Raw genomic sequence first — 18,367 nt, 5'->3', positions numbered from 1 at the left:
AAGTATTTTTACAAATGTGTGGCAGCTGAAGATCTCTCAGCATTCCTGTTCTGTGTAATGACATGACACAATTACACATTAGCCCATGTACATAAATGTAAAGCTGGGGATAGGAGCACAAGTGACTTGTCTTTTCTGCACCTTGCTGGTTTTCTGCTTTGTATTGTTTTAAATATCTTTTTAGAGTTTTTAAAAATCCACTTTTTTTAGACTTTGTATTTTAGAATTGGTAATGGTAAACTGAATGTCTTGAAAATAGCCAACACTCTTTACTCTCCTCAACAAACGAAGAAGTCAGCAAAGCAAAAATCTGTGCATCAAGCTAGTTTCCTGTCAGTAATTAATTTATTTTTGCCATTAATATTTGTGCTGTATTCATTATCTGTTAAAGTGTTCAGTGTGGAATCATTTGCAGCTTATTTTTCCAAAAGCAGTGTCAGTTTTTGCAAGGCTGTGTGGATTGTTTTCTTGTTTTCCTGTGGTGTAAATTGATCTTCTTCCTATTTCTTTTAAAATCTAACAGTTTGGGGGAGAGTGATATGATTTGTGAGAGATTTTCTCTCTGTGTAGAAAAGCCAGTGGACAGAAAATGCCTGTTGTTCTGCTTAAAAATACTCTAAATGGCTGTACTTTTTCTTGCTGTTAAAATATATTGTCAGAATTTCTTAAAGCTGTGGCTTTTCTGTGGGAAAAGGAAGAAGATCAGCTTATGGATGTTATGAGGCCAGTGGAAGTATTTTCTACTTTTTAAAAAAAATAATATTAAATGCAGTATATGCTAGTGGGCATTTGAGATCTGCAGCCCTAAGTAAACTTCATCCAGGAATGGTGAAAGACTTGGATGAAGAGATTTCCAGCAGCAGGACATTTAAATCGTAATGTTTGGAATAATAGGGGATATGCCAGATAACTAATTTCTAATTCATCAGTGTTCAGAAAATGTAAATAGATAAATAATTTAATTTGTTCAATCTCAGGAAACAAAAATTTCCTCATCCTGACTGATCTTAGTCCTAAATGGAAAAAGATCTGTTTAATTGTACTTATTTCTATTAATGTCTTTCAACAGTAAAGTTAAGGATAGAAGCATTTGAAGTTGGTGACTACTATTTATGGAAAATGGATTGCATCAAAAAGTTTTCACCAACAAAATTACAGGTTTTGCTTAGAAAGATTAATGTTTTCTTATTTTCTTTACAGGTGCTTGACATTAAAAAAAAATAAATTCTATTACATGATAATAACAACATTGATACTCTGCATGATAAATAAAGGAAGTGTCTAACTTTTTGTAATTTTTGAAGAAGTTGCTTTCCCAGCCTGGGAATGTTTCTGTGGGTGTTCTGCTAGGAGGCAGCTCAGTGCTTGGAAGCAGATGTTGAATTTCTGTGGATGATGTGCAAATTTTCAGTTTACATGGCTGCTTTGACAAACTGGCCTCATTTGAATTAAATGTATTTTAGTAAGGCTAAATGCAAAATGAGAAATAGAAGAGTAAATAACAGGCTATGGGAAGAGGATTTGGAAGTTTAAGCAAGTAAACCAGTCTGACCCTCAGCCACAGAGTCTGTGGGGGCTTTGGGTATGTGAATAGTCCAGCAATAAATAGGAAAGGACTTCTCCTCCTGAATGCAATGTTGGGAAGAGTTGTGGACTGCAGAGTTCTGCTGGCTGCATTTTGAGTGCAAAAATCAGAAAGAATGCTAAGAAGAGCAACAGAAGTCCATTCAAAGGCAGAAAGATCTGTTCTGTGTGGAGCATTCTGCCTCTGGTTTAGGAGGTGGTTCAGGTTTTACACTGAGTACCTCCTTAGCACAGAACATGCCAGGTCTGAGCAGTGCAGCATTAAATGTAGCAAGAACCAGTAACCTTAGTTAAACAAGTACCATCTAACTAGGAGCTGAAGGAACAAATAGGACCTAAAGTTCACACAATGTTCTGCTGGTTAATTGGTCTCACTGTTAAAATTGCCTCTGGAATGCAACAAAATCTCAAATTCTTGATGTTTTCAGATTAAGATTAGGATTTGTCTTGGAAAGTTACTGTAGTTATCAGATGCAAGTTTGCTGGCCTTGGAGCAGGGTTAGTTTTGTGAAAAGCAATTCTGCTCATTGCACATGATCCATGAAGGTGGGTTCTAGTGACAGTGTAAGGTGAATTCCCACCTGGCACTCACCTCAGGACATGCTTGTTTGCCAGGCTGAGTGTTTTTCTAAGAACCTGAGATGCTCAGTCCACTCCTTTTGCGTGGGTGTCCACGTGAAGTGGGTGGAGTTTTTCTTGTGCTCTTTGTAGCTGCTTTGGCTTTGTTCCCCTCTAAACCATGGGGTTCACTCCACTCCTCTTGGTGGGGGCAGCTGTAGGGGAGTCCTGAGAATTTCTTAAGCAATGCAATTCTAATTAATGTTCTGGCACAAGAGTTCTGCAAATTCAGGACATTTGTGTGAAAAGTCTGTTTTATGCCCACTGTCAGAGGCTTAGCAGTGCACATTTAATGAATCACTATGTATGTCCTTCCCCTGAGCTTTTATTTTTTCCTAATAGTTTGGCCACTGACCTTTTCTGATGGGTGTTTGCCTCTAATTTTGTTTCAAAAGAAGGGAAGCCAGATAGAGCTAGCTGAGCTGCTGGCTGATCTGGAGCTGGTGTTTACACAAAGGCTATGAAAATATGCCACTTGTGACAATCCACTGGGGTTTTTTCCAGCTTAAACAGAAGTGTTTTTCCTTGATCAGAGATGTTCTTCTGCCTGACTGCTAATCAGACATGTTTCTTGGTGTCTGAGATAGGAGCATGTCCATTCTAGTCTCCTGGGCAATGCTCAAGGAAGTTGGCTCATTTAAGGTGTCATATTAATGCTGTGAGTTCCTCTGCTTGCAGGGAGAGGAGGGAATGTAGTGTAAGCTAAGCAAGAGCATCCCCTATAGCATGAGACAGACAAATAGCTCATGGGGACAGGGTCTCCTTCACTTTTCCTTTTGTGAAATTCCTTTTTTCCCCCCTTCCTTTCAAGTGCAAGCAGTTTTTCCTCTGTAGTCTACTCTTCAACTTCTTCAGTAAATTCTATCCTCTGTGCACAAAGCTTATATTCCAAATCCATCAGTTTGATTTACCTCTTTGAGTAGAGGGAGACAGTGCTGCCAGGCTTTTTTCCTTATCATGTTCATCATATTAAGAAATATTTTTTTCAGCACATCTGAATATTTTAGAACAGTCTTACTAAATCCAATCTCAAATCAGGGTAAAGCTACAAAAGAAGCTGTAACAATCTTAATTGCTGCAGTAGTGCTAAAAATGAGATTTCTTGTCAATTGCTGTACTTCAGACTTCAGCAGCTGTCAAAAAGAGCACAGTTTGAATTAAATGATGTTTTCAGCATTTCTAGGGCTTGTCAGGAGGTGCAAAACAAGGTCTGGCAAGAGAACCATTCTTCTGTTTCTTGGTGAATGTAATGACCATTTCTGGTTGTCAGGTAGCTTTAATGTGGGGCTCATTTTAGGGTGTAAGAAAGATGCTCCTATGCTCCTATATATTGCAGACAAATGGCAATTTGCAAATGCAACAGGAATGAATTGTGTTACATGAATTTAGTTTCCTTCTTATATCTCTAGTGTTTATAGTACAGTAGAAGGCTTTTCTAGGTCTGTGCTTTACCTCACCATGGTGGTTCAAAAGTGCACAGAAGTGTGGATTTATTTAGCTCCTCCTCAATTTGTTCAACTGAGAGCAAAGAACCTTTGAGTCTGTGGCTTAGCTGTTTCTATGTTTGTAGAAAATCTGAGTGCCTTAGACTGGCTCAGCTTGTGCCATCTCCAGCACATTTCGAGCTGTGTGCCTGTCCCTTTTCTGTTCCTTCCAGTTCTGTAATGCTTGTTTTCTTATTTTTTAAGAAAATAAACATTACAGAACTGGAAGGGCTGTCCTGGACTTCCCCCAGCCTCCCAGGACACTTAGCCTCTAGTGATGGTATTTTTGGAGTAATCTCTGAAGTTAAAAACTCAATTACCTCTAATTAGATTACTCAAAAATGATGGAAAACAACATAGGTGTCCCCTGGTTTGCTCCTGCTTGGGGGAGTTTACCTTCTTGCCTTTTATACCCAAATACCTCAGAATTAAGGTAATGCATCATTGACCTTGCAATTCTTATAATTTTTGTTTTATTACTTAATAGCAGTGGGAATATTTATTAATAGAACCATTAGCGTGGAGTGCTGTACAGGCTTTATCATTACCAAGATGGTCCCTACCAAAGTGAATTTGCAGTTTAAATAGATGTGTCAGGGAAGGAGGGGAACTAAATGCCCAGAGGGGATGTTCTCACCCAGGATTAGCCAGCAGAGCAGTGGAGGAAGAAGGAATAGGATCCAGCCATACTAAATTCCTAACCTCGTGGCTCTTCCGCTGAGCCGGGCTCCATCTCCTGTCAACAGCACCCCTGAATGGCAGCGAATTAAGAGTGAAATATCTGCTCCAGCTACTGCTTCCCTGTCCAGCTCACAGCAGCGGTGTTAAATATAACTTTGTGGCTCTGAATATTGCCCAGATTTATTCCAGTTCTTGCAGTTTCAGGTTATTAGTAGCTGGATGCTGGGGAGAGCAGTGTGCAGCCTGGAGCAGCCAGAGCTTGCAGGAGGGAGCAGTCGTAGAACCAATATTTCAGAGGAATGGATTTGTGTCAGACACAGGATGTCTAGGACACCTCAGGAATGTGTGTTACCACTAAGCTGCACATAACAAGTGTTAGGGAAGAGATTTTGTGCAGTCTTACACTTGCAGTATTATTCTGAAGGGAAATAACGTTCTTATTTTACGTTATGTGGAGCTATTTCTTTTAAAACATTGACCTCATCAGCTCAGGTCAAATTAACTGTTCTTTATTATTGCCTTTTCCTGCAATATTGCTTCCTGTGCAAACAACTGCTCCGCGGCTGCTCCTGTTTTTCAGTCTGTTTCTTTTATAGCTCGTGGAGCAATTATCCAAAATCCTGTTCCAAACTCAAAAAAGTCTGTCAAAATAGCCTTTTTAATCAATTGTGCTCCTTCAAAGTTGCTTAGACATATGCCAGGTACTCTGAGGTAAGTGAGGTGCATGTCACACTGTGGTTTAGGCTACAGCTATTCTGCAGCTCCTGAGGGGGCCTTACTTTGCCAATTCTTACTGCTCTGGTTTGCTTGGTTGGTTTGTTGGTTTTGGTGCAGTGTGTTTTAGTGTGTGTGTGGGGGTTATGGTGGGGTTTTTTTTTGGGTGCTTTTAGTTTTTTCCTGAAGTTAAAAAATAAAGCAATCAAGGCTTCCTTCACTGTTAGCTCAGCTGGTCTATCTTCAGACTGAAACTGTTCAGATGGAATTGATTTCTTTGAGATGAATGCCAGTTTGAGTTTAATTGGTGTTTTGTTTTTAATCTTTGTTTGGCTCATACCATGCACATTTCTTTTTTACAGCTGGGTGGAATATTTCTCTCTTTGCAACTCTTGGTAGTTTAGAATCACAGCAAAATTACAACACTTACTTTCAAGAGTAACTAGTGTATTCAGGCATATAGATCCTTTTGTAATAGGCATATTTGTTTAGAGAACATACATGTAAAGGTAAAATTTCCAGTGGCACTGAGAATTCTGTGTCTCTGTGCTTGTATGTGGTGGCTGTGTCCCAGCTCAGACACTCTGGGCTCGGTGTTGGTGCCAGGGAGCAGAATCCCTTTCCAGAGGAAACCCAAATATCCCAGTCAGGGGAGTCACAGCACTTTCCAGAGGGTCTCTGGATGGAGTGCTCAGGGAAGCAGTGTTCCTGCCAAGCAGCTTCCCTGGAGCAGAGATTCACAGAGGTGCAGGTAGCCCTGGGACAAGTGAGATTCTGCAGTTGCTAAGCACCATTTCCTGATTCCTACTTAGAGTGTACATTCCATATTGCTTTAGCACTGAGTTTTTGTCATCAGTAACAGTGTCTTGTTTTTAACAATGAGCATTGATTTGCTAAGGAGGACACTATTTCTGAAAAGAAGAGAGGAAAAAGAAATCGTGGCTGCAAGATCCTTACCATTTCTGAGAATATGTGGATATAGAATTCAAATATATAAACTGAGGGACACCAAATATGCTGGAAGATATAACTCAGGTTAGGACTAACATGCTGGATTTAAAAAGGGATCCACAGTCCTGTTACCTACCTACTGCTCCCTTAAATCTCATAAGTTTATAAATACAATATGACTGCAACTTCCGAGTAGCTTGATGGAAAATAATTAGTAGTAGTAAATACATTTGTCATACTAAATCTCTAGCCTTCTGTTTAAATAAAGATGTTTTGTTAAGAGTCAAGCACATACATGCTGAACTGTGCTTTGAGTTTCTGAACTCTGGTTTTGAAGTGTATGCCAAATAAACTTTATTTAAGTGATCTGTCATCAGAATGCTTCCTGTGCACTCCAGCCCATGGACTGAAGTCTAAAACATTAATTGGGTTCTGGCTTTACTAAGTAATTACTGTTATATCAAAGTGCATAAACATTCAGCACATGATGTTGACTTAATGAATTTTGTTCCTTATGTTGGTAAGAAAATGTTTCTGGAGAAAAAAAGGCAAAGTAAATGACAGTATTTGTTATTTCCCCTCCCTTCATTTGCACAGCAATGGCCTTGGAAAAGGAGACTGTATTGTGAAAATACAGTGCTATGTCTCCCCATAGCTCTCTGCAGGATTTTAGTTTGGAATGCCTTAGGAAATATGCTGTAGTTGAAATGAAGTTGTTTGGTGGACAGACAGAATCAGAACTGCTTGACTTGATTGTTTTTTATGGTTGGGCTCTCTGATACTGCTCTGTTAAAATAATATTTGTTCATTTGCTTTAAGGCTCCTTTACATGGCTAAAGCAGCACATGTTTATGTACACATATTAGTATAAATACAAATTAGACCCATAAGTTTGCACAGCTGTAATGACTGGAATTTAGTAAATGAAATAATGCCAACAGTGTTGATTGTGCAGGAGTGAATGGCACGACCAATGTGCTTGTTGGTTAAAGTGTCTGTGGCCAGCAGTGGAGCAGACCTGTGATTTAGCTATCACTTTTTGGAATGGAGCTGTTCTTAGGTTAGGGTTTTTTTAATTATCTTTTCTTGAGGTTGGTTTTTTTGTGTTGTTTACTTGTTTGGGTTGGTTTGGGTTTTCATTTTGTCTTGTTTTGTTAGTGATTTTTAGTGTCCTGTTTGATTTTTGGAGTTGGCCAAGAGCGTAGTTACATGCCTGAGTCTTCCCCATCATTTTTCAGAGAACATCTCTGTGACATGCAGCATGTTCTGGTCCCATGTAAAGGCTCATAGGGAGAAAGAAGGATGCTGGAAGAGTTCAGCCAGCTTGTCATTTGCTTCCTTGCCTGTATGGGAGCAGGCAGTAGGACAGAACAGCAGAAATGGGCTTCTGGCTCTAATGTAGGATGCCCAAATTCCATCCCAAACAGCAGCCAGACCTGCCACTAGCTAAGATAGCACAAAGACATGTTGTAGAGTAATCTAGGGAAAATGCTATTTAAATCAGCCTGGGATCCTCCTGTTTCTGGGTCTTACAGCTCTGAATGTACCTTTGCTTGAGTAGGTGTTACTGTGAGCAAGAGGGAGGGATTTGACTGAAAGAAAGAAGGTGGCTGCGAGGAGAGTCCAAAAAAACAGCTGGCAGGGAAATAAAGAATAATAAAAAATTTCTCAATCATTGTTTGTTTTGGAAAGATTGTGCTTTAAGCACATGGAAATACTTTACACATTTGAGAAGTGCTGACTTCCTACATGCCTTGTGAAGGAACAGCAAATCATTCATATAATGTAAACACATTTATAGATTGTTCCAATATAACTTTTTTTCAGTGCTGCTGTTCTTTTTAACAAGATACAATTCAGTGCATACATGCTCTTTTGATGCTCTACTTTGGCCAAGAGTTTCAAACATTATAAACATTAAATATTAGAGTTTCTGCTAAATGAATGTTGCAAAGTTACTGAACCACACTTCTCATGCAAAAAGTTGTTAAACAGTGCTGTTTGATGCACTGTTTAAAAGTGAACCCATGAGAAAGTAGTGCTGGAGTGAAACAGAAAGAAATGGTTTGTCCAAAATTGTAAATATAAGCATTATGTCTTAGAGAGATGATAAAAAATGGGATCAGACAAAGTTCCTCTGTGAGGGTGGTATTTTAAATCAGGCAAGAAAAATGAATGAAAAGAGAAGCTGTGGTGCCAGAATTGCAGCAGGTACTTGTGAAATTGTAAAATCAAAGTGCTGCTTGGGGGCCTTGAGAGATCATGAGGTTCTTCCCCTTGCCATGAGGCAGAGCCAGGGGTACTTCATGTCAGGGACCTGTCCTAACCTGTTAAAGACTGATGAGGATGGGGGCTCTGCAATCCCCTTGTCAGCCTCTGGTAACACTTACTGCCCTTGCTTTTACATTTTAGGGGAAATTGAGTAACTGTGTTTCCTTGACCTGATACAAGCTCATTTTCTGCCTTGGTAAATGGCAGAAGTAAGCTGTTCTCTACCTCTTTGTAGGAGCTTCTTATGTCCTTGAAGATAACTATGTAAGGAAGACTTCACAGAACTAACTGTTTTAGACTTTAGGTCTTAAAAAAAATAGTTTAGGCACCTTAATTGTAATTTAACAATAAAAATATTGATTGCTTCCGCAAATGCTTGGTAGACTGTCTCTACTCTTACAGACTGGATGTGAAATGACATTCAGCTGAGGACTTTTTAAAGAGGAAAATTCTTTTAAAGAGAGCAGCAAGAACTTTTAAAGAACTCTAGTAAGATCAGTGAAGTGTTTGAAGCCATTTAGGGAAGCTGTAGTACATTTGTATGTATGCTTAGAAGTATGTGTGACCTTCCTGCCATGATCTTTTTTTTTTTCCTTAGCAGTTGTCTGCATCTCTGAGAACATCACATGTTTGCTCCTAATCCTTTCTCCTGTTGCTGCTGATCAAAGCAGTTCTGTGTCATTCCTTCATCTTCTCTGTTGTGTACCTGGAGGAGCCCTGGTGACCTGGAGTGGCAGAGCAGGGATGATGGCTTTGCAGATGGCTCTGAGTCAGCACTCAGGCCATGTCTGTTTGTCTTGCTCTGAGACTTGCCTATTAAGGCACGTGTGTGCACACTTACCTCCCATCCTGCTTTCACTCCTGGTTATTGCATTTCTCAATGAACTAGAATCCCATTTCTTGATGTGGAGTGTGTTGATCTCGCAGCACTGTTAAAAGATCTCCCATATGCCTGTATTTTATTCCTTCCCTGTTCTCAGAGCCATTTTAAGACAAATTTTGGGTAAGCACAGCCTACAGCTGGCTTTTCTGAAATTCTTGCCAGGCTTGGTCATACAAGGAGAGCCAAGAGGAGGATGAGGGATGGCCATAGTTGGAGGCAGTTGCTGGAGGAAATATGGCAGGGAAATCAGTAACAAGTGCTGGCAGCAGCAGTGGTATCCTGCTGCTGCATGGAATCAGGGCTGCTGGGGATGGGGAGCACAGGACAGCAGAGGAGACACACTGGGGAGAACACGGGGGGACATGACACCATCCCACTGAGAGGGGAAATTTGGGGCAGAGCTGGCAGAAAGGTGGGTGTAAGTGGGGTGGGAGTTTCTAGTTAGAAGGGCTGAGTAGTTTCTCCACAAGGTTGGGAATTAGAGGGGAGCTCTAGGACAGAATCTGTCCCAGAGGATTTGGGGACCTGGGGATCTAGTACTCATCCATCACAATTAGTTCCTGTATAAGAATCCTGTTCTCTGAGGTCAGCCAGGGTGGTGTGTGTGCACTTGTGTGGCTTCCAATGTGACACCCACCCACACACACGTGTGCTAACCAGGGTTCTGGCTGTAGGCAGGGGTGAACAGGCAGAACTTTTTTTTTGCAGCATCTTCAGTTTTGTCCAAGGTACACCAGCCTTTCTGATAAATTAATTACTAATATATTGATTTCTTATGAAGAAAAAAATCATCAGTGTGTTGGTTTGGGCTGTGCTGCATGTTTGTGCTTGTACCACCTATTCTGCACCTTAGTTCCTGCATAAGTGCACAAATTAAATGAATGTTTGCTACAGGGTCTTGGAGAAGTCAAATTTTGAGCTTTCAAAAGGCACATTTGTAAATCAAAAAATCATTTTAAAATTAAGATGTGTTTCAAAGGAGCTCTTGGGGTTTCTAGTTTTCAGTAGTGATCATTACCATCCAAGGTGCATCTGTATCATACTAGGGTACTTGAAGAAAGATATTTGGATCAAAGAGACTGTTTTGTAAGGAGACTTCAAAAGTAGTTTTCCTTAAAAATGTTTGTTCAGGTGCAGAGGGTGAGAGAAAGGAATATTGTTTGAGGCAATCGGTGTTGGACATCAAAAGGGGATGTCCCCATATATGTAGTGGTTGTCAGTCAGGGTGTCTCTGGTAAGGAATATTAACAGCTTTAGCTAATAAGGAAACAAATTATCTTCATGAAGAAATACCTTGGTCTCTGAAAGTTTGGCTTATCCTCATTCCTCTTAATATTTTGGGCTTGTTGAGGTTTTTACTTTAAGGGCAAAAAACATAGATAATATTGAAGTAGAGAAATGACTAGTTTACTTTATTGTTTTGCTTTACCTGAACACAGTTGTTACACAGGTAACTTCTGTATTTGGGGGAAATGCAAGGCTCAGGTGTAGCTTGTGATCCATTACAGTTCAGCAGAATGTGTGGCAAAGCAGTAAAATCCTCTGCCTCTTTCAAAGTCAGTAATAGAATGTTAATAGGCTGTGTTTTATGCAGGCTTCTTTTTTTAAAATATAAAGTACTAAAGAATATTGTGACTACAGAGAAAGCTGCTTTGACTCACTTAGACAAATGTGTGCTGTGGTATGGGCAGGAAATGGAAGGACAGAGAGCACATGTGGAACCATCTATCTAAATTAGCTGGATGGGGGCCAGGAGACTGGAACTTGCAACATTTGCCATGATTAGTAGAAAATGAAATGGTGGTTTCGTGTAAGAATAATGATTCTTGTATTATTCTGGGCTAGTGAGGTAGATCCTGCAAGATACAAATGGTGCAGAGTTTGAAAAGGTAAGTAGTTGGAGGGAGGAACAAGTGAGGGCTGTGCACAGGAGGAAAGCAGCATATATATATATATATATATATATATAAGTCTGAGGTCCATTCTCCTGTTTCATCTCTTGAAAGAGAGGCCTAAATAAATAGAGCATCACTCCCTTCTCCAAGGCCCAGAGAGATCACAGAAACGTGATCCTCTGCAAGTCAGTTAGAGGCAGTGCTCCAGGGGCTGGGCTGTGGGGACGTGCTGACACATCTGAAGGGGTGGACTGGGCACCTGATCCTCACCATCCTTGGGCACTCTGGGGCTTGGGGCTGCCTGTGTTTGGTGCCCTGTGTTTGGTGCCTGTGCTGCATGACTGGTATAAAGCAAAAAAGCTACATACATCCCAGTTTGTAGTGGTGATAACTCTTTGGGTTCAGACAAGCCAGGCTGGAATAATCGATCTGTAAATATTTGAAGAATTTTCTGCCCTTCTGATGGGGGTGGCACTGTCTCGGCCTTGCCTGCATACCTAACATTCCTCTTTGTGGTTGTTTACAAGAAAACATGATTAGGATTTTCTTTTGTTATGGGGGTGAAAAAGAGGGCTTGGCTTGAGAGCTAATGGGAGAGAACATAGAGGGGATTGCAGTGGGAGTTTCATCCTTTCTTTAACTTTATCCATTTGGTTTCACTTATGCACCTTAATCTGCTACTTGGTGGGATGATGCTACATTGAATTCCTGTTTAGGTAGAATCTGAAGCCTCTATAGACAGGGTTAGGCCAAGAATTTATCACATATCAGGCACTTTTGGAATATGGGGTAAAAGTCTCCCATTCCAATCCTTAAGGTGCAATTTGTATTAAAGCTTAATGTTGTGCCAGTTTAGTTTCACTGATAGTGTTGTGTACCGCATTTGCTTTGTGCTAATTTTTAACCTGTTTTGTGTCTGGTTAGTTAAGTGTATTTGAAATACAAAATTAAACAGATGTGTCACTTTAAAGTAATATAAATATTAATGAAGTTTGTTGTACCCATTTAGCTGTGTGTTGCTTTTAAATTGTAACCAATTTGAGCTGTAGGTGCCAGGTATAACTTTGGCATTGTCTCTCTGTCATGTAATTGAAAAATTAGATGACAGATTTTTTTTTTTTTTTAAATCCTGAATAAAATATTGGAAGGATCAGAGTTTTGTTTGTTATGAAGACCAAATCATAGAAGTAGCTGCACTTCAGTTTTTATTTGGTTTATTTACAAGGAGACAAAGTACATAGCAACTGCAGCTTTTCAAAATGTGAGATTTCTGCTGTAGGAAGAAAGCTGCTTTAGAACTGCAGATAGCTTATCTTTGTTGTTAAATGCAGGACTCTATGACCATGCTGGTTCACCTTCTATTGTTTTCAGTCCATCTCTTCTCACTGTTAGCCTCAGACTTAGAAAAGAAGGAGTGGGGAAGTGAATAAAATATAGTAAAGTAAAAACCACTGCTGCATGTTCTGCTTGGAAAAACTTCTGCCTGTAGCTCTGGAGCTGTGAAAGTGCAGTCTGGACCTGGGAAAGGCAGGAGGAGACTGTGTTTTCATGTATCTTTTGCACAGGGAAGTTTTTGCTGTTGTGCATTCTGTTATCTTTGGTTTTGCTGGCAGAAAAGGAAGTTGGAAAGGCGAGGAATGGCCAGCTGACACTTTGAGGAAGGGGAGAGGGAGCCCCTACCTGTCATGGCCTGTGGGTGATGGGGAGAGACACACACAGCAGGTCTGTCTTTCTGCAGTGGGAGGGATGTGCATGTGCATTGTCAATTGTTCATGACAGCTGACAGTGGGGGGAGGGAGCTTTTGAGGGGAACTCCAAGATTTGGATCAGGGAATGTGAGCTTCAGTCAAAATGCTTCAGTTGTGGTTAATACCAAGCGACTGCAGCTAGTTGGAACATGATTTTTGGATTGAAATATCAATACAACTTAGGTTGGGTGGTTTTTTTTTTTTTTTTTTTTTTTTTTTTTTGTTATGGTTTCCCCCTTCCCTAACAGGACACACATTTTACTGAAGAATCAATTGGAAAACCTGAAGGAATGTGGATGATGTGAATGTTAGGGTTACTACGCTCTCTGACCACTTTGACAGACTCACTGAGTTTATAAAATCTACCCCTTTAAATATTCTTTTATGCTTTTATATGTTCTGATTAATGGAATCTTGAATCTCTTTCTAATTATTTGCATAAGGTCACACAAAGTATTAAGCTAAGGCCACGGAGAACAACTTTGTAAATTCTTGCTGCTCTGAAATCTAATTAAAAACCTGCAAACTTCATCATTCATCATTTTGCCATAGCAGTATATTTCTTATGGAGACAGTCTAATATCCTGCAGCAACTTCATGGTATTAAAAAAATAATTAATGGACCCTTTTAGGGCAGTGTGTGTTGCTACAATGTAGAATAATACTTCAGTGTTATAAGTGAATGGTGTGCTAGGAAACACTAATCCCTTGTGTATAGTAACAGGAAGTATGAATATTACTTATTAATAATAATGTAAAACACCTTCACACACATGCTTTTTTCTGGGCATATCTACCTTCCTGTAAACAACAGCAAATTTTAATTACAGAAGATTGGTGAGAAGCAAGAGGGATTTGTGTGATTAAGATGATCTGTTTATTTAAAAATCTTCAGAAGTTGTAAGAGATGGAACTTAGCTGTATGTGAGGGATGAATGTTGTGCAATAATGCCCCTTCATTCCCCTTTCATAATAAATCTCTGCAGAGTATTCATCTGAAGGGCTGGATGCCAAAAAGAACAGGTTCGACTTGTCTGTGAGGATTTACACCACAGTGAAATGCACAACTGCTTTTGTAGAGGTCATTGTGAAGGTCACGGAGCCAGTACGCACCGCTGAATGGGAGCAGCCTGGAACAATGGTGTGAGAGGTGGGACTGCCTGAAATCACTGCTTAAAACCTCATCTGAAACGTAGCAATAAGCTGCAATCCTTAAAACACACGGCTTCAAAGCATGTAGGCTGTTTTGCAAGAAATGAACGGTCTCTTTTGCAGTAGTTTGCATCTCATACCCTCTGCTGAATGTGGCTCTGAGCTCAGAAAGCAAGTGTGTGCCACTTCCTGACAATTAACATTGAAATGACTGAGTGTGTCTAATGTAAACATCCTCAAACCATTAATAATTGCCTCTGTCCAGGTTTAAAAAAAAAACAACCTGGATTTAACTACCTGAAATTTGGCCCACCTCTTTCTTACAAATAAGGTCTGAGTTTGGCCATACGGTCACTATGTCTTTAAATAAAAGATGATGATCATTTCAAATGGCAGCCAGCCATCACTGGGGTTTAGTGCAGAGATTAATTAGTAAACTTTGGAATGCGCTACAGCAAATGCAGCTGATTGGCAATAGCATGTGGAGCAGCAACTGGTGGAAGGCTGGTGCTGCTGAGCAGCAGAGGTATTTCCAAAAAGACTTAAGGGTGCTGTGATGTGCTCTGCTTTAAATGGCACTGTGCTGATTGCATCAAACCACCAGTTCTCAGTTTTTGCAGTTTGGTAAATGCACAGATTAGAGAAATCTGGTGTGCATTTGGAAAGAAGGCAAGTTTTCTTGTGTTGTTTTGATAAGATGAGGTGCACCCCACGAATAAAGTGATGCCCCTGAACATCAGTTTGTAGGAATGGTGGTTTGTCTGCAGTGCATTTTATATTTTTTTAAATTAAAAAGAGAAATGTAAAATGCTAGTATAAGTATTATTCTAAAATGCACCAACATGATTATGGACAATTCAACAGTTATTGCAATAAGCTATTCCTTAGAATTCTAGTCCACTTTTTAAATTATACATATTTCTAAATATGTGTCTGTATGATTTATAGTTGCTTACTCTCTTCCTTTTAAAGTTTTAAATGTGTGGTTAGAGAAATTTGGAAACTTTCTCTGTAGGTTAACTTTGTAAAGAGGTTTGATCTATTTGCTATGGGTAATGGACCCCATTATGTACAGTCCCTAGTGCAACTATTTTCTCAACTTGTTTGACCCATAGGACTGGGGCCTAGATAGTGAACTTAAGGTGATTTATATAATAAATAACTAATTTTGAGATATTGCTTGGAAGCCAGATACACTTTTTAAAATCTATCTTAATAATATTGTATTAGTCTACTGATCCCCACCTTCATTTAGAAGGCGATGGTCAAACATCTGTTTAAACAGGTAAGAAAACTCACACAAATACTGGTAGAGTTTTGCTTTGGAAGTGCCTCAGGCATGTGGATTAGCTTGGTAAAATTCATCTGGCTGCCCATACCTCGAGTATTGAGCTAAGGTCTGCACTTGTGGACTAATGGGATCGCTGAAATAGTCATATAAATTTTTGATACAAACCTGGCGGAGGTGCTTGATCTCATAAGATATGGATCACCCTGGCTTTGACCCAGAAAACCCTTAAGCATGTGCTTTGAAACAAAGCAAGCAGGTACTCCTCTTGGCTCGGCTCTCAGCTCTGTGACTTGGTCCCTGTTGCAGTTCAGTCCCCAGGGCCCATCCGTGTTTCATGGTGGATCTGTGCACCCAGCAATGGCACACGTTGGTGTCAAATACCTGGGCACAACCTGCTCGACTTCCCAGCTGTGGGAGCAGTCCATGCAAGGACAGGGAGTGGAGACTGGAGCTGGGAGGGTGCTGGTTGTTGCTCTGGAGGCCTGTTTGTGCAAGCCTGTGTTTCCTAGAGCGTGGTGTTTATTGCCATAGGTAATTGCAGCGCAGCGGATGGGCTCAGTTTACGCCATCAGGTTTAGGCTTGCTTGGCTTTGTTGGACTGGACTCGTAGGCCACGATCCAGGCAAAGTCATCGGAATGTGACTGCTCCTTTGGCTTTGTGAGGCTCTTTGTGTGCTTGGAGCTGGGTAGTTCTCTAAGCTGAATCAGTGTTGCTGAATCTGGGTCTAAGCCCCAGGTAAGTGGATGATAAAATTTTCTGATGGCAAATAAATTTGTTTGCTTGACATGCCTCTAAATAATTCCCGTGTGCAAATGTGCACATGATTGAGGCATTACAGGATTGTGCAAACATTCTATGATAGTCTTTGTTTAAAACTGTTTAGCTCATGCCCTGGATTATTTGTGTTTGGGTGTATCTGTGTGTACACACACAGAACAGAAACCTTCATGCACACAAAGAGCATCTCATTAAAAAACGGCACTATTTGAGCGCTGCAATCAGCTAATTACTAAGGTGTGTTTATTTTATTCAAACTGCTGTGTGTATGTACAGTATACACATCCAAGTACATTGTAGAGTGTTATGAATAATTAAAAGCAAATTGTAGCCCTTTACAGAAGCAAATGTAGGTACATTCAGCAAAGCATTATCCTGTCCAGGCTGCTGGTTTGCTGTGACTCAACTATTGTATGAATTATAGAATGCTCTTTGTAGCACTCAAGGGCTGCCTCTTAGTATTGGTCTAAATCTGGGGTAGAAAAGATTAAAGTTTGAATTTCTTTGACTTGATAACAAACAGTCACTGCAGCTCCCTACTTGTGCTAATACCCTGGAACAGACCAGTGCAGGGCTGGGGGTTAGGTGATTTCATAAGGTGAGCTGCTGTAGGCTCTGGCAGGCTTTTGTTCCTTGTAGGTCTCTTGGTCAGTGCTCTGTCCTGGCAATAAATGTTTCAGCCAACACAGCAATGGCTGTGAACAGGAGATGTGGGAGAAAAAAGTTGATGAAGTGTCATGTTTTAACTGTGCCCTGAGATTAGTGTGAAACTGAAGGAGAAAACATGGTTTTCTCAGTCAGCTACCATTGATAAAAGTTTATGTCCAGAGCCAGTGCCAAGTTATTTAGGCTGCTGGTGATTTAAAGGGTGATTTAAATTTGTTTGTTAAAACTTTTTTTAAAGCTTGTCATCTTTTGCTGAAAATATAATTTTCCAGAGAGTTATACATATTAAACTTAATTTTATTTTTCTTGTCAAATCTTGGACAATTGAAAACAAACCCCTAAAACCCCACCCAGGATTATTAAGCCAAATGTGCCGTGAAAGCTTCTTGAACAGCTTGCCTTGGCACGCTGAAATTAATGTGGTTACAGTCCAGCCATGGTGGTGGTGGGAAAAATAACCTTCCAAACTGTCAGCACTTAGGAAAGGAGACACAAAAACCTATTATTATTCATATGTAGTGTAGAGTTTCTGATTTGCTCCCATTGACTTGAGTGATACGGTATCAGTTTCTGCGATGGCTGGAGCCGGGTTTGTGTTTCACTAATGAAGTGGAGCAGCGATGCAGATGCACAGTAGCCCAGTGTGGCTGGATGGATGGCTTCCAGGTAGATGGACACTGGGGCTGGCCAGCTTAGGAGGCAGTTTGCTGTGGTGAGCCAAAAAATCAGCTCTTGCTGGTGAGTCTGGAAGTGTTTGTGTGCGCTGTCAGTCTCTTTATATACTGGGGTGATTGCAGCACTGATTAGACTGGAAAGGCTTGGCAAATCCTCCTTGTGTGGGAAGCCCTAGTGCAAAAACTTGCCTAATTTTCTTTATTTAAATCAGTATCGTCCTGCTTGAAGCCTTTTGGAAAGCACATCTAAGTGAATGGTGTTTTATGTTAACACAATTGTTCACAATAAAGGGCAGTTTCATTGGAAAAGGGCGTGCTTAGAGTTACTTTCCACAGGTTCTGCCCTGTTACATGTGAAGGGACTCAGTTCTCCTGCACACACACATTGTCTTTTGTGAAATCTCTCCTTGAAAGATTTAATATCTTAAGATTTGCTCTATGATCAGCAATTCTTTTGAACTTGCAAAGAAGGAAGTGCAGATAACTTCAAATATCCATTTGAAGTCTGATTCTGAGGAATGCTTATGTTGATTTTGACCTTAGAATGTAAAGTTTGATCTGTCGCAAAACTGCAGTTTTCTAACAGAAATGTAAATACACTCTGAACTTTTTTTAGGTCCCTTTAAAGTGCGCTCTGTTTCCTGAAGACAGGGACTTTATTCCAGAGATTCTGGGTATTAGCCAGGGAAACCTATTTCTCTTCATAAGGCTCCAGATTCAGTAGCTGATGTCTAATCAGCAAAGCTCACTTGCATGTGCTCTTGTTCAGGAGACACCAATCTGTGGTGGTTTAGATTTGAATATAACATTTTTGGTAATTGTGAAACTTCATAGACTAGAGAAGGGTGAAGGGTGGAAGCTAATTGAGATGATTTAGAGTTTTATATAAGCACATAAAGCTGTATGTTGTCTTGTTGTGTTTGAGTTTGAAAAGTGCCTTTTAACTACTTTGACATCTCACTTTTATTCTCAAACAT

The 18,367-nt window shown here is 40.2% G+C and overlaps 1 protein-coding gene across 1 annotated transcript in view; it reads left to right on the top strand.

Annotated features, from left to right (window-relative positions):
• The window catches only part of MNAT1 (MNAT1 component of CDK activating kinase), a 117,764-nt gene that overhangs the window by 54,326 nt on the left and 45,071 nt on the right, over positions 1-18,367 (top strand). The gene's annotated exons all lie outside the window — the stretch shown is intronic.

The sequence above is a fragment of the Lonchura striata genome, chromosome 5 (genome assembly GCF_050655825.1).
Source record: "Lonchura striata isolate lonStrDom1 chromosome 5, ASM5065582v1, whole genome shotgun sequence".
NCBI classification, from domain to species: Eukaryota; Metazoa; Chordata; class Aves; order Passeriformes; family Estrildidae; genus Lonchura; species Lonchura striata.
This window is presented reverse-complemented; position numbering and strand designations above follow the sequence as displayed.